A 12,220-nucleotide genomic window follows, 5' to 3' on the forward strand; every position below is an offset into this window, starting at 1 on the left:
AAATTCGTTAAAAGAACAAAACAAGGGCTTCCCTGGTGGTGCAGTGGTTGAGAGTCCGCCTGCCGATGCAGGGGACATGGGTTCGTGCCCCAGTCCGGGAAGATCCCACATGCCGCAGAGCGGCTGGGCCCGTGAGCCATGGCCGCTGGGCCTGCGCGTCCGGAGCCTGTGCTCCACAATGGGAGAGACCACAGCAGTGAGAGGCCCGCGTACAGCAAAAAAAAAAAAAAAAAGAACAAAACAAAAACCAAAATAAAAATCATGATGTAAAGAAAAATTTTTGGTTTTTTTTTAATTGAAATTTAGTTGATTTAAAATGTCAAGTTAGTTGCTGGTATACAGTAATATGATTCATTCATATATATATATATATATATATATATATATATACACACACACACACATTCTTTTTCATATCCTTTTCCATTATGGTTTATCACAGGATAAACCATTGAATTCAGTTCCCTATGCTATACAGTAGGACCTTGTTGTTTATGTATTTTATGTACAGTAGTATGTATCTGCTAATCCCAAACTCCTCATTTATCGCTGCCCCACCACCTCTCCCTTTGGTAACCGTAAGTTTGTTTTCTGTGTCTGTGAGTCTGTTTGTTACATCATATTTTAGATTCCACATATAAGTGATATCGTACGGTATTTGTCTTTCTCTGACTTTCTTCACTTAGTATGATAATCTCTAGGTCCATCCATGCTGCTACAAATGGCACTATTTCATTCTTTTTTTTTTAAATTTTTATTGGAGTACAGTTGCTTTACAATGTTGTGTTAGTTTCTACTGCACAGCAAAGTGAATCAGCTATACATATAAGTATATCCCCTCTTTTTTGGATTTCCTTCCCATTTAGGTCACCACAGAGCACTGAGTAGAGTTCCCTGTGCTATACAGTAGGTTCTCATTAGTTATCTATTTTATACATAGTATCAATAGCGTATATATTTCAATCCCAATCTCCTAATTCATCCCACCTCCCCCTTTCCCTCTTGGTATCCATACATTTGTTCTCTACGTCTGTGTTTCTATTTCTGCTTTGTAAATAAGGTCGTCTATACCAATGGCATTATTTCATTCTTTTTTATGGCTGAGTAATATTCCATTGTATACATGTACCACATCTTCTTTATCCATTCCTCTGTTGATGGACATTTAGGTTGCTTCCATGTCCTGGCTATTGTAAATAGTGCTGCTACGAATATTGGGGTGCATGTATCTTTTTGAATCAGAGTTTTCTCTGGATATATGCCCAGGAGTGGGATTGTTGGATCATATGGCAACTCTAAAATCTTAGTTATTTTACTTTGGCTCACCAGCCAATCCATTTCTTCTTCTCTTATAAATTACTAAATCAACTTTTTATTTATACTCTATGCTTAGTACTTTCTGGGGGAATTCCACAGGGTCTAATTGATAGTAACTAACTTTGTCATCCTCCATTCTTTTTTTTTTCTTTTTTTTTTTTTTTGCAGTACGCGGGCCTCTCACTGTTGTGGCCTCTCCCGTTGCGGAGCACTGGTTCTGGACGCGCAGGCTCAGCGGCCATGGCTCACGGGCCCAGCCGCTCCGTGGCATGTGGGATCTTCCCGGACCGGGGCACGAACCCGTGTCCCCTGCATCGGCAGGCAGATTCTCAACCACTGTGCCAACAGGGAAGCGCCATCCTCCATTCTTTTGAGTAATCTCAAATTTAAAAATCTGTGAAGATGGAATTAGGCATTCTACTTTGGATGTATTTTCCCAAGAGTAAACACACAACTGCACTTTTAATATTTTTCACAGCTTTCCAGTTCTCTATGTAGCCAACTGTTTACTCACTAAGATATTCACACAGGCAGATTTTCTAAAGAGAAATCAAAATCAGTAAATGTTGACAATATTAAAAAATGGCAACCTTTTCTCTTTTTTTTGCTTCTTAAGTAATGACAGTTTACAACTATCTTGCACAAAACATGATAGAACAAATTAACCACAAAAAGAGACGACTTCATCGGTTTCAACATGAGCCTGCAAATTCATTTTTTTAAATACCTAACCTTAAAATAATTTGGTTTGTGCATAAGAATAAAATGGAAATACACAAAATTGATTATTCTATGCTCAACGGAAAATATCTCCAAGCTCGTAAGTCATGGCCAGGACAGACCAAGATTCCCTGACCTTGGAAAGGCCACCCACTGCCTGATGCTGCTGAGAGAAATTCCCATGTTACAGATGGAGATAGCTGGCTACAGAACCCGTTCTCACCCTGATCCCTAAATCACTCCTGAAACGCAGCTCATGAAAACCAAGCTATCTCCTTAAAAGTTCTTAGAATGTTAGGACAGGAAAGGACCTTACAGAGATATCTGATCCATTTATAGGAGAATAAACCAACCCCATGGATGAGATTCACAACAGAGAAAAAGCAGAGCCAGGACTCTGACCTTAAGAGCAGTGAAGAGAACTTTGTGATGGGCAGCAAGGAAGATGCAAAACAAAAACTGAACTGAGAAAGCAATGAGGCCAGTGTGTCTGGACTTCTGGCCGATGAGTCTGAATGCACAATTTCTACAGTCTTCTTTGGATAAAAGTTTTCCTCACTGAGTACCTTCTGTTAACAACTTCCTGATTCTGATCTTTTGTTCGCCAAACATTTTAAAGCCCATTTTACTTGTGGCAAGTATAAACCCCACATACCTCTGACTGTAATTTAATTGGTCTCTGGTTATAACCTACCTCAGATTATATAATTCAATAGATGTGTGTAGCTTGATCACTGCCAAGGTTTCCTGTCCTAACCAATATGGTGCTATCCACATGTGACTATATAGAAAGTTAAGCTAGTTAAAATCAATCACAGTTAAACATTCATGTCCTCCGTTGCACAAGTGCTCAATACCCACATGCGACTAGCAGCTACTGTATGAAAAAGCACACAGATCACGGAATGTTTTCATCATTTCAGAAAGTTCCACAGGGCAGCACTGTCCCAGGCCTAGCAAACTGAGCCTCAGTGCTGAGTACAATGCCTCTTCACAAGGCCTTTCTGTACAACTTACATCGAGAAGTGTATCTTCTCCCCACGTACCTGTCAAACTGTACGTCATTTGTTCTTGGACTCTGTGCTCGTGGCCTGTGCTAAGATTCTAGGAATCACACTGTATTATTTTCAAAGACCTGACATACACGTTAGCTGATCCTCACAACTTCTGGCGAAAGCAGTCAGCCTAGGATGGTTACCTCCACCTCACAATAAGGAAAATGAGGCCTCAAGAGTTTACGTGAGCTGTCTAGAGCCTTAGTACTGCTATGTGGCTAGGCCACACAGTGGTATTCTTAGTACGAATAAACCCAACTTTTTATTACAACATGTTTCTTCCTGAGTAGAAACTAATTTGTATCACCACATTAGCAATATTATGGGGGAAAATAAATCATAACTACAAGATATAAGAATCCTTTTTCCTTTATACCTGTTAGCAATGGTTAACTTTTTTGCCAATGATCAATATTCACTGATTTATTTCCCCAACTACTAACAACTTAAACATTTTCTTAAGCCTGTCGGCCAATTAATTTATTCTTCTAAAAACTCTGTTCACATCTCTTATTTTTTCTATTAATGTTTGTTCTTTTCTTGTCCATTTCCTTCTTTTTTTTTTTTAAAGGGTATGAGGTCTCGGTACAATACCTTACCCTGACATTGTATATGTGGTCTCCTGCATATTTTTGCAAGATGGTTATTGCTTTATTTCTCACATCTAAGTTTTTAATACTTTCACGATTCATCTTATCTTCTTCCAAATGGATACCCATTTGGACTAGCCCCATTTTTAAAAACCACACCCTTCTCCTTTTGAAGAGAACTATGTTTATCATATAATAAATATTTATATACACTGAGATAATCTTCTGGGTTTTCAACTGTGGTCCCTTTGTCCATTGTTATATCATTTCAACATTGATTTAATTATAGAAGACGTACATAGTATGTTCTGATATCTGGTAAGGTGAGTCCCAGTCACAATTCTTCACACTTTCCTTGGTTTTTCTCAAGTATTTATATTTTCATGAGAATTACAAGATAAAATGACCCCCATGTTGCCACATATAATGGTCATTATTCAATCCTAACTTACTTTACCTAATACAAGCATGGAACACTGATGACAACTCTCCCCCTCTCTCTGCTTCCAATGTATCACACTCCTCTGAGTTTTCTCTGGAATTTCTAGTTGCTCTGCCTCAGTCTCTTTGGCCAAATACTCCTTATCTCCTGATCCCTGTACCTCATAGCTCAGTCCTGGCACCTCTTCCCTTTTACATCCACACGAGCTCTCTTGGTATTCTCTCCAGGCCATGGGATGACTCCTGAATTTAAATCCCTAGACGGGGCCTCTCCCTATTCCAGACCAATATCTAGGACTGCCTATTTTACATATGTACTTGGATGCCTAAACGGGCATGTGAACTAAAGCATATCCAAAACTGAGAATCTGATCTTCCTTCCTGGAAGGGCTCTTCCTGATGTCTCGCCCATCTGTAGTAGTTAAAGACTGATACAATCCTCTCATCGCACAGGACGAAAACCTTGGAGCCAGTCTTGACTCCTGTCTTTCTTCCACACTTTACATTGCTATCTGTCAGCAATTCCTACCATCTCTTCAAACAAAATTTACCCAGACTTTCACCACCCCTATGGCTGCCATCCTGGTTTAAGCTATCATCACCCTTGTCTGGATTATTGTAATAGTCTCCAAACTAGTAGACCTGCTTCTGCCCTAACTCACCTAGAAATCTAACCTCAACAAACCAGTAGAGTATATTGTTAATAGGTGGATCAGACAATGTCACTCCTTTGTTTCAAACCCTCCAAAGGCCTCCCATCTCAGGATAAAACCCAAAGTGTTTACTATGACCTGACAGTCCTAAATGATATGGCTAAAGCCCTGCCTTATCCACACTTGGCCTCGTTCTCACTCCTCCAGCCATGATGACCTTCTTGCTGTTTCTCCAGTCCTAGAGCCTTTGCATTTGTTTGCTGGTGCCTGGGATGCTTTCCTGCCAGCTCTTCACTGGTAGTCATCTTTTCAGGCCACTGGATCTGAATTTTCAACACTTCACCCAAACATTCATAGCTCCTTCACTGTAATACTTATTTTTTCTCCTTAGCACTTACCACTATCTTACTATGTATTTTACTTATCTTAGTTACTGTCAAACTCACTCACTAGGGGTATTAATTTCATGAGATAGTTCAAAGAACACAAACTTCCAATCACACACAAAATCTTCCAGACGACAGAATAAAAAGGAAATGCTCCCCAACTCATTTTACCAGGACAGCATAACCTAACAACAAAACTCAACAAAGGATGTTATGAAAAAGAAAAAATACAAGTAAATCTCACTCATGAACAGAAATGAAAAAATCCTAAAGAAAATATTAACAAAGTCAGCATATATAAAAAAGATAATTTTACTCCAAAACTACTAGGCTGATACAAGATAGTGGAATAGATGATTTTTTTGCATTAATAAAAGAGGAAAATCATAAGATCATCTCAAGAGGAAATTCATATGGTCATCTCAATGATGCAAAAAGTATTGGATGAAACAACACTCACTCATGGTAAAAACTCTTAGCATTTAAGGAGAAAACTTCCTCAAACACACCTAAGGTGAAGCGCTGAGAGCTCTCCCTTTGATACGCTTACAACATGTTGAGTCTTCTAATCCACAAACATGGAGCATTTCTCCATTTATTAGGCCTTCTTTAATGTCTCTAAATAAAGTTTCCTATGTCTCCTCTTAGAGGTCTCATACTTTGTTTTATTCTGGGAGTAGCAATGACAGTCAGCAGGCTTTTCTCATTCCTGATACGTACAATATGATTCCACTTACACAACCTAACAAAAATAGGCACAACTACACCATAGTGTCCAGGGGGTGCACACAGAGGACATAAAATGAAAAAGAAAAGCTAAGCAGTCATTCCTACGAAGGTCAGCACAGTGGCTCCCACTAAGGGAACTGCGAGTGTAGGTGGGGAAGGGGATCACACGGTCTGCTCTTGACAGTGGTAGTTAACAGGATTGTTCGCTTTATTACTATTTGTTCCCCTACACATCTTAAAATGGGTTTTAAAAAGTTATATTTCAAAATAAGAACAAACGTTAAAGATTTCTAAATAAAATTAAGAAGAATTTGCCCATCCATAAAAATGTCTGGGATCTACACCTTCAACGGATTATTTCTTGGTTTACACTTATTTTTCCCATAACTGTCAAGCTACTCAAATGTCCTAATTTTATTCTGGTCATTTACATTTTCCCAGAAAATTGTGCATTCCAAGTTCTTAATGATGAAATAGTTTCATTTCACTTTGTATTCTTTTAATATTTTAATAATACTAATGATATTAATACTACTAGTAAGTAGTAATACGACTACTAATAAGTAAACATTTACTATATGCTTATTATACAGCAGTCTCTATTCTAAGAGTTCTATACATTATATAATTTACTCCTCACAGAAATTCTATGAAGTAGGTAATATTAGTTTTCCTATTTGGAAATATGAAAATATATATGCAGCACTATCTCACATGTATATTAATACTTTATTTCCTTTTTTACTATTATCCTTATCAGATATTTATCAGTTGTATTGGCCTTTTTATAGAAGCAATACTACCATCAATCAATTTGCTGGGTTTTTTAAAATAAATTTATTTATTTATTTTAAAATTTTTGGCCGCATTGGGTCTTCGCTTCTGCTCACAGGCTTTCTCTAGTTGCGGCGAGCGGAGGCCACCCTTCATTGCGGTGCGCAGGCTTCTCATTGCAGCGGCTTCTCTTGTTGTGGAGCACGGGCTCTAGGGCACGCGGGCTTCAGCAGTTGTGGCACGCAGGCCCAGCAGCTGTGGCTCGCAGTCTCTAGAGTGCAGGCCAAGTAGCTGTGGCTCGCGGGCTCCAGAGCACAGGCTCAGCAATTGTGGCACACGGGCTTAGCTGCTCCGCGGCATGTGGGATCTTCCCAGACCAGGGCTCGAACCCACGTCCCCTGCATTGACAGGCAGATTCTTAACCACTGCGCCACCAGGGAAGTACCTATTTGCTGTATTTTTAAATTTTTCTATTTTATTAATTTCTACTCTTAGTCTATACTAATGATGCCCTTTTTGCCTTGGAACAATTTCGTTGACCTTACTCTAATTTTCTGGCATTAGTATATTGCTCGTTAGTTTTAACTGCTCATTTCTTAATCATAAAATAATCAAATATTTTGCATTTGCCTTTGGGTATACCAATGGCCACAAACCAGAGACCAGAGAATACTGTGTTATTGTAATAATTATATCTCCTTTGGGAAAAGCAACATTTTGTTTTGTTTCATTTCTAAGGGTGGTGGTGGTGTTATCTGCTTATATATCAAATTATTAATAAACTCTAGTGTGGCTACAGTTGTGGTCGGATATGTGGTCTGTGTCTATCTGTTAAATGGATGGGTTGCTCTTTGAAACATAAGATATCATTTTGAAGTAATTCATATTTTCTATTTTAGGGTTCAAAATACATATATTTTTAATAATGTTGTATATATTATTTAATTTCTATGTCCTTGTTTAATTTTTTCTTCTTGATCTAGCAAAGACTGATAGAAACATGCTTTAAAAACTTCCCACTGCAACTGTAGTTTTGTCCATTCCTCCTTGATTTTCAAATCCATTTTGATCCAGCTATTAGATGACCTATAATTTGGCAAATCAAAGGGTATAATTGCTACATTTTCCTATTCGCTTGTACCTATCATCAATCTAATATGCATTCTGCCGGTTAATGCTCTTTTGCCTTAAACTCTGTATTTTCTTATACTGTTACTGCCAACATGCTTAATTTTTGTTTGGCTTTTTATAATACATTTTTGCTCACATCTTTATTTTTCACTTCCATCGGCTGGTGGGATACTTGTTCTTCAAAGCTGAGGCTTATTTTCTTTTAGTAACAGAATACCTGGCCCATTTAGTGTTCTCTTAGTTGCTACATTCCTTTATACTTTTAAAAATTACATTTCTCCATCTCATTATTATTCTTTTGCTATGTTACTCAAATTCTTTTTCTTGACCCATTGAAGAAGAATTTAGATATTCTATTTTTATCTTGTTAGTGATTATCTTTAAATTACTAAATCATGCTTGAATTATGTCTCCTCCCCCCACCCAAAATAAATGCAATTGTATTAACTGGCTCATTTGGAAGATGAGGTATTTAGCACATGTTTATTTACTACTTCCTTCTTTCCCTATTTTAAAACGAGAGCACAAGTATTTTCTACTTCTTAGGTCACTTCAAATAGAATTGGAAAGAGAAGCTAGTTAATACATCTGTAAAAGCTGCAATCTTAAACTATACATTCTAAGCATGAAGCCAGAGAAAGAAACTGTTTTGCTATCAAGGTGTCCGTAATTTTAAAATTGATTCACAACAGCTTATTATCGATTAGGGATATTTACCCCTTATCATGAACACTGCAAACAACTTGGCAGCTTACCATACATTTTAAAATATTCTTTAGTTTTTGAAGAAATTTGGGTTTTCTACTCACGCAAATCAAACCAAGTGAACAGTCAACTCCCAAAAGAAACAGACAAACTGTAGGTAAACAGGAACAAGAGGCAACCTCAGTAACAATCAATACATGAAAAGTAAAGCAATGAGATATTTTACCTACAGAATCAGCAAAGATTTTTCAAACACCTTCGTTTTAGCGAAGAAGCACAAAAATAGACACTCCTCTTACATTGGGAGTGGTAATTCAAATTTGGAGAAACTTTCCAAAGGATCATTTGGCAACGTGTATCAAAAGTCTTTAAAATATGCGTTGCCTATAATAACCAAGGAGAAGTACAAAGATTATTTTGCAACAAGATGCTTTCCATAGCAGGTTTCTTTTGTAAGACACTGAGAAATGAAAGTTACCTACGGACTTCCCTGGTGGTCCAGTGGCTAAGATTCCACACTCCCAATGCAGGGGGCGAGGGCTGGATCCCTGGTCAGGGAACTAGATACCACATGCTGCAACTAAGAGCCCACGTGCTGCAACTAAAGATCCTGCGTGCCACAACTAAGACCCAGTGCAAACAGATAATCAGATAGGTAAGTAGGTAAGTAAATAAATAAATAATTTTAAAATTACCTAAATTTCTAAAAGCTAGGAATCTAAAAGTTCATTTTTAAAAAAAGAAACATTATTTATAGAAGAATATGGCCTTAGACAAAGACAGGTCTGGCCTTTGCCCTTGGCTTCTGGAAGTCATCTATGTCACACCTGCACACCTGATAGGAGCATCTTATGGTGGGGCTGCTTGGGCCACAAAGACCAAGCCTGTGATTTAGGGTGGAGGCTTTGGGTCACAACGTATCGGTCAACCCGGAAGCTGAAATCAACCACGTGGACAACCCAGCAACCAATCATGCCTCCGTAACAGAGCCCCAGTAAAATCCCTGAATACGGGGCTCAGCTTCCCTGCATCTATGTAGGGGTGGAGGTTCCATGTCCTAAGGAAAATGAAAACTTCACTTTTGGAACCATCCCAGGCATGGCCCTTCCTGTGGCTGCATTCTTGACCTGTATCCTTTTCCCGTAATAACTCAGAATTGTGAGTATAATAGCTTTTAATGAGTTCTGTGAGGCCTTTAGATAATTATCAAACATGAAGGTGGATTTAGGAACACCACCAGAACTTGCGGCTGGTGTCAGAAGTCTTCAGCAGACTCGGTAGTCTGGAGGACTGTGCCCTCAAATCTTATAATTTGGCTACTCTGGGTAAGTACAATCTGATGTTTATAACTACTACTCTATTTACGGGTATTTGAATGTAATATATGTGATTAGAAGCAGATTCCCCAAAATATTAGCACTGCTTATATCTGGGTGCTGACATACTATTACTATGTAGGTTGTCCCTTTCTAGGATCTGCTAGTTTTCTACAACAAATATTTATGGTTTGTAATCAAAAGATAAATATTTTTAAACAATTACACAGTAAATCCATGAATCTAAAAACAAAACGAAACCACAGTAAATCTTAATTGTTAAAGCCACCCTTTGGGGGACCTGCAGCACATTTTTATCTTGAGCAATGATTCAGTATCATCACTATGCATGTTAGTTTCTATAATTGTTCTATAACATTTAATAAAGAAGAAATAACAGGAATTCAATAGTACAGCTGTCAATGGTACATAATCATTTGTGTCAGAAACAAACACCTTGCATATATCTGCCATTTCTAAACACTAGAAATAAGCAACAACGACAACTGAACAGGAACGAAAGGATACAGGAGGGAAAAAGGAAGGCAAGATTCAGTCTTTCCTCAATGCTGACCTTTCCTGTTTTATACATACAATTTAGGGAGTATGTTGTGAAGATGGGCCACTGAAATAGATGCAGACAAGGGTAAGGAACCAGAAGAAAAAAAAGACCAGAGAAAAATGGCCTCAGCTGTATTTTCCATTAGCTACAATTTTATTCCTAATGGAGACATGTTTGGAATTCTGGACAATATAAGTGAGTTTGTTCAAAAATCAATAATGTCAAGCTGACACCATAGAACATACGAAAATGTTTCCTTAATGGAACAAAAAAAGAAGCCCAGTAAGCAGGAGGGGGCCAGGACCAGCACATACCTTCTAAATCCAAGTCTACTACAGGTGGTCTCAAGGTCTTAAATTTAAAGAAAAGGCAAAATCACCCACATGTACACCTCATGTGATAATCAATTACTTAATGTACGAGGCTTGAAATAAATACACTTAGTATGGATTATGTCAGCTCTTCAATTAGGAATAAATTCACGGTCGTTTCGAAAGCTGCTTTTAATGGTGTTCTCTGTGGCCACTTCTTTTCCCCTGATGTTCCTCATCAACCCACCTTAAGCCATCGGTCCCCCAACGTGAACCTCAGGAATCAATCTGCTAATGTATAATTTGTAAGGCTCCTCTGACTAGCAAATGGATAATTGATTCCTTCACAAATGCTGCATCCCTACGGACATAGGGTGGAATGAATAAGAAACAAAAGATGGGATTTCACTTCCATCCTCCCAGAGATCCACTACTTAGCAATCCCAACCACCATAGGGTTGTCTACGCAGGTCCATGCTCTTTAGTCACTTAGCAAGCAAGCTACACCTCGTTACATGTGTGAAAAGCAAACGCCTGTCCTTTCATACTTGGGAAAAGCTCATTTTGCTGCTTATTTTCCTCTGCCCTGAGGATACACCCTGAGGTAAGCCAGACCTCCGTCTGGATTGAAGAAGTCTCTGCAAAATACACCTTAACTGTGGGTTTTCTACACATCTGCACAAGAAAACAAAACAAACATTTATTGTCTTGTGGACTTATTCTATGGTCAGAATGGCCTAACCTCTTTTTTTTAATTTTTATTGAAGTATAGTTGATTTACCATGTTGTGTTAATTTCTGCTGTACAGCAAAGTGATTCATTTACATACACACACATATTCTTTTCCTTTATGGTTTATCACAGGATACTGAATATAGTTCCCTGTGCTATACAGTAGGACCTTGTTGTTTAACCATTCTATATATATAGTTTGCAACTGCTGATTCCAAACTCCCACTCCATCCCTCCCCTCCCCTCCCTCCCCCTTGGCAACCATAAGTCTGTTCTCTGTGCCTGTGAGTCTGTTTCTGTTTTCGTAGATAAGTTCAGTTGTGTCATATTTTAGGTTCCACATATAAGTGATTTCATATGGTGTTTGTCTTTCTCTGTCTGACTTCCTTCACTTAGCATGATAATCTCTAGGTCCATCCATGTTGCTGCAAATGCAGAAGGGCCTAACCTTTACCTATAAACTCTCAAATCTTCTCAGTTTCTCTAAAATTTCATCTCTAGGTTCACATTAAATCTTTCGTCCAATCCAGATGGGGAATAAATTTAGCAACAGGCAATCTTGAAGTTGGAGAACCTGTGTGGAGCCTTCTCGAAGGTCTCAGAACATGGGTTCATTAAAAGCAAAAGAGAAGGTGTAAAGGCTCCAGCCTGTTCCTCAGATCCTCTCAATGTCTCTGTCACTCCTGAACAACCTGGCAACAGGCCCAGGCCATCCTCACGGCCAACCGCTCTCCCTTACACCACCAAGAACTTCCTGGGGCTGAAGCAATGGGAAGTCTTTCAGCTTCACCTCGCTCA

General features: G+C 38.5%; 1 protein-coding gene across 3 annotated transcripts in view; it reads right to left on the reverse strand.

Moving 5' to 3' along the window:
• Window positions 1-12,220, reverse strand: part of VPS41 (VPS41 subunit of HOPS complex) — a 193,136-nt gene that overhangs the window by 108,524 nt on the left and 72,392 nt on the right. The window lies entirely within an intron of this gene.

This window comes from Phocoena sinus, chromosome 9 (assembly GCF_008692025.1).
Source record: "Phocoena sinus isolate mPhoSin1 chromosome 9, mPhoSin1.pri, whole genome shotgun sequence".
NCBI lineage: Eukaryota > Metazoa > Chordata > Mammalia > Artiodactyla > Phocoenidae > Phocoena > Phocoena sinus.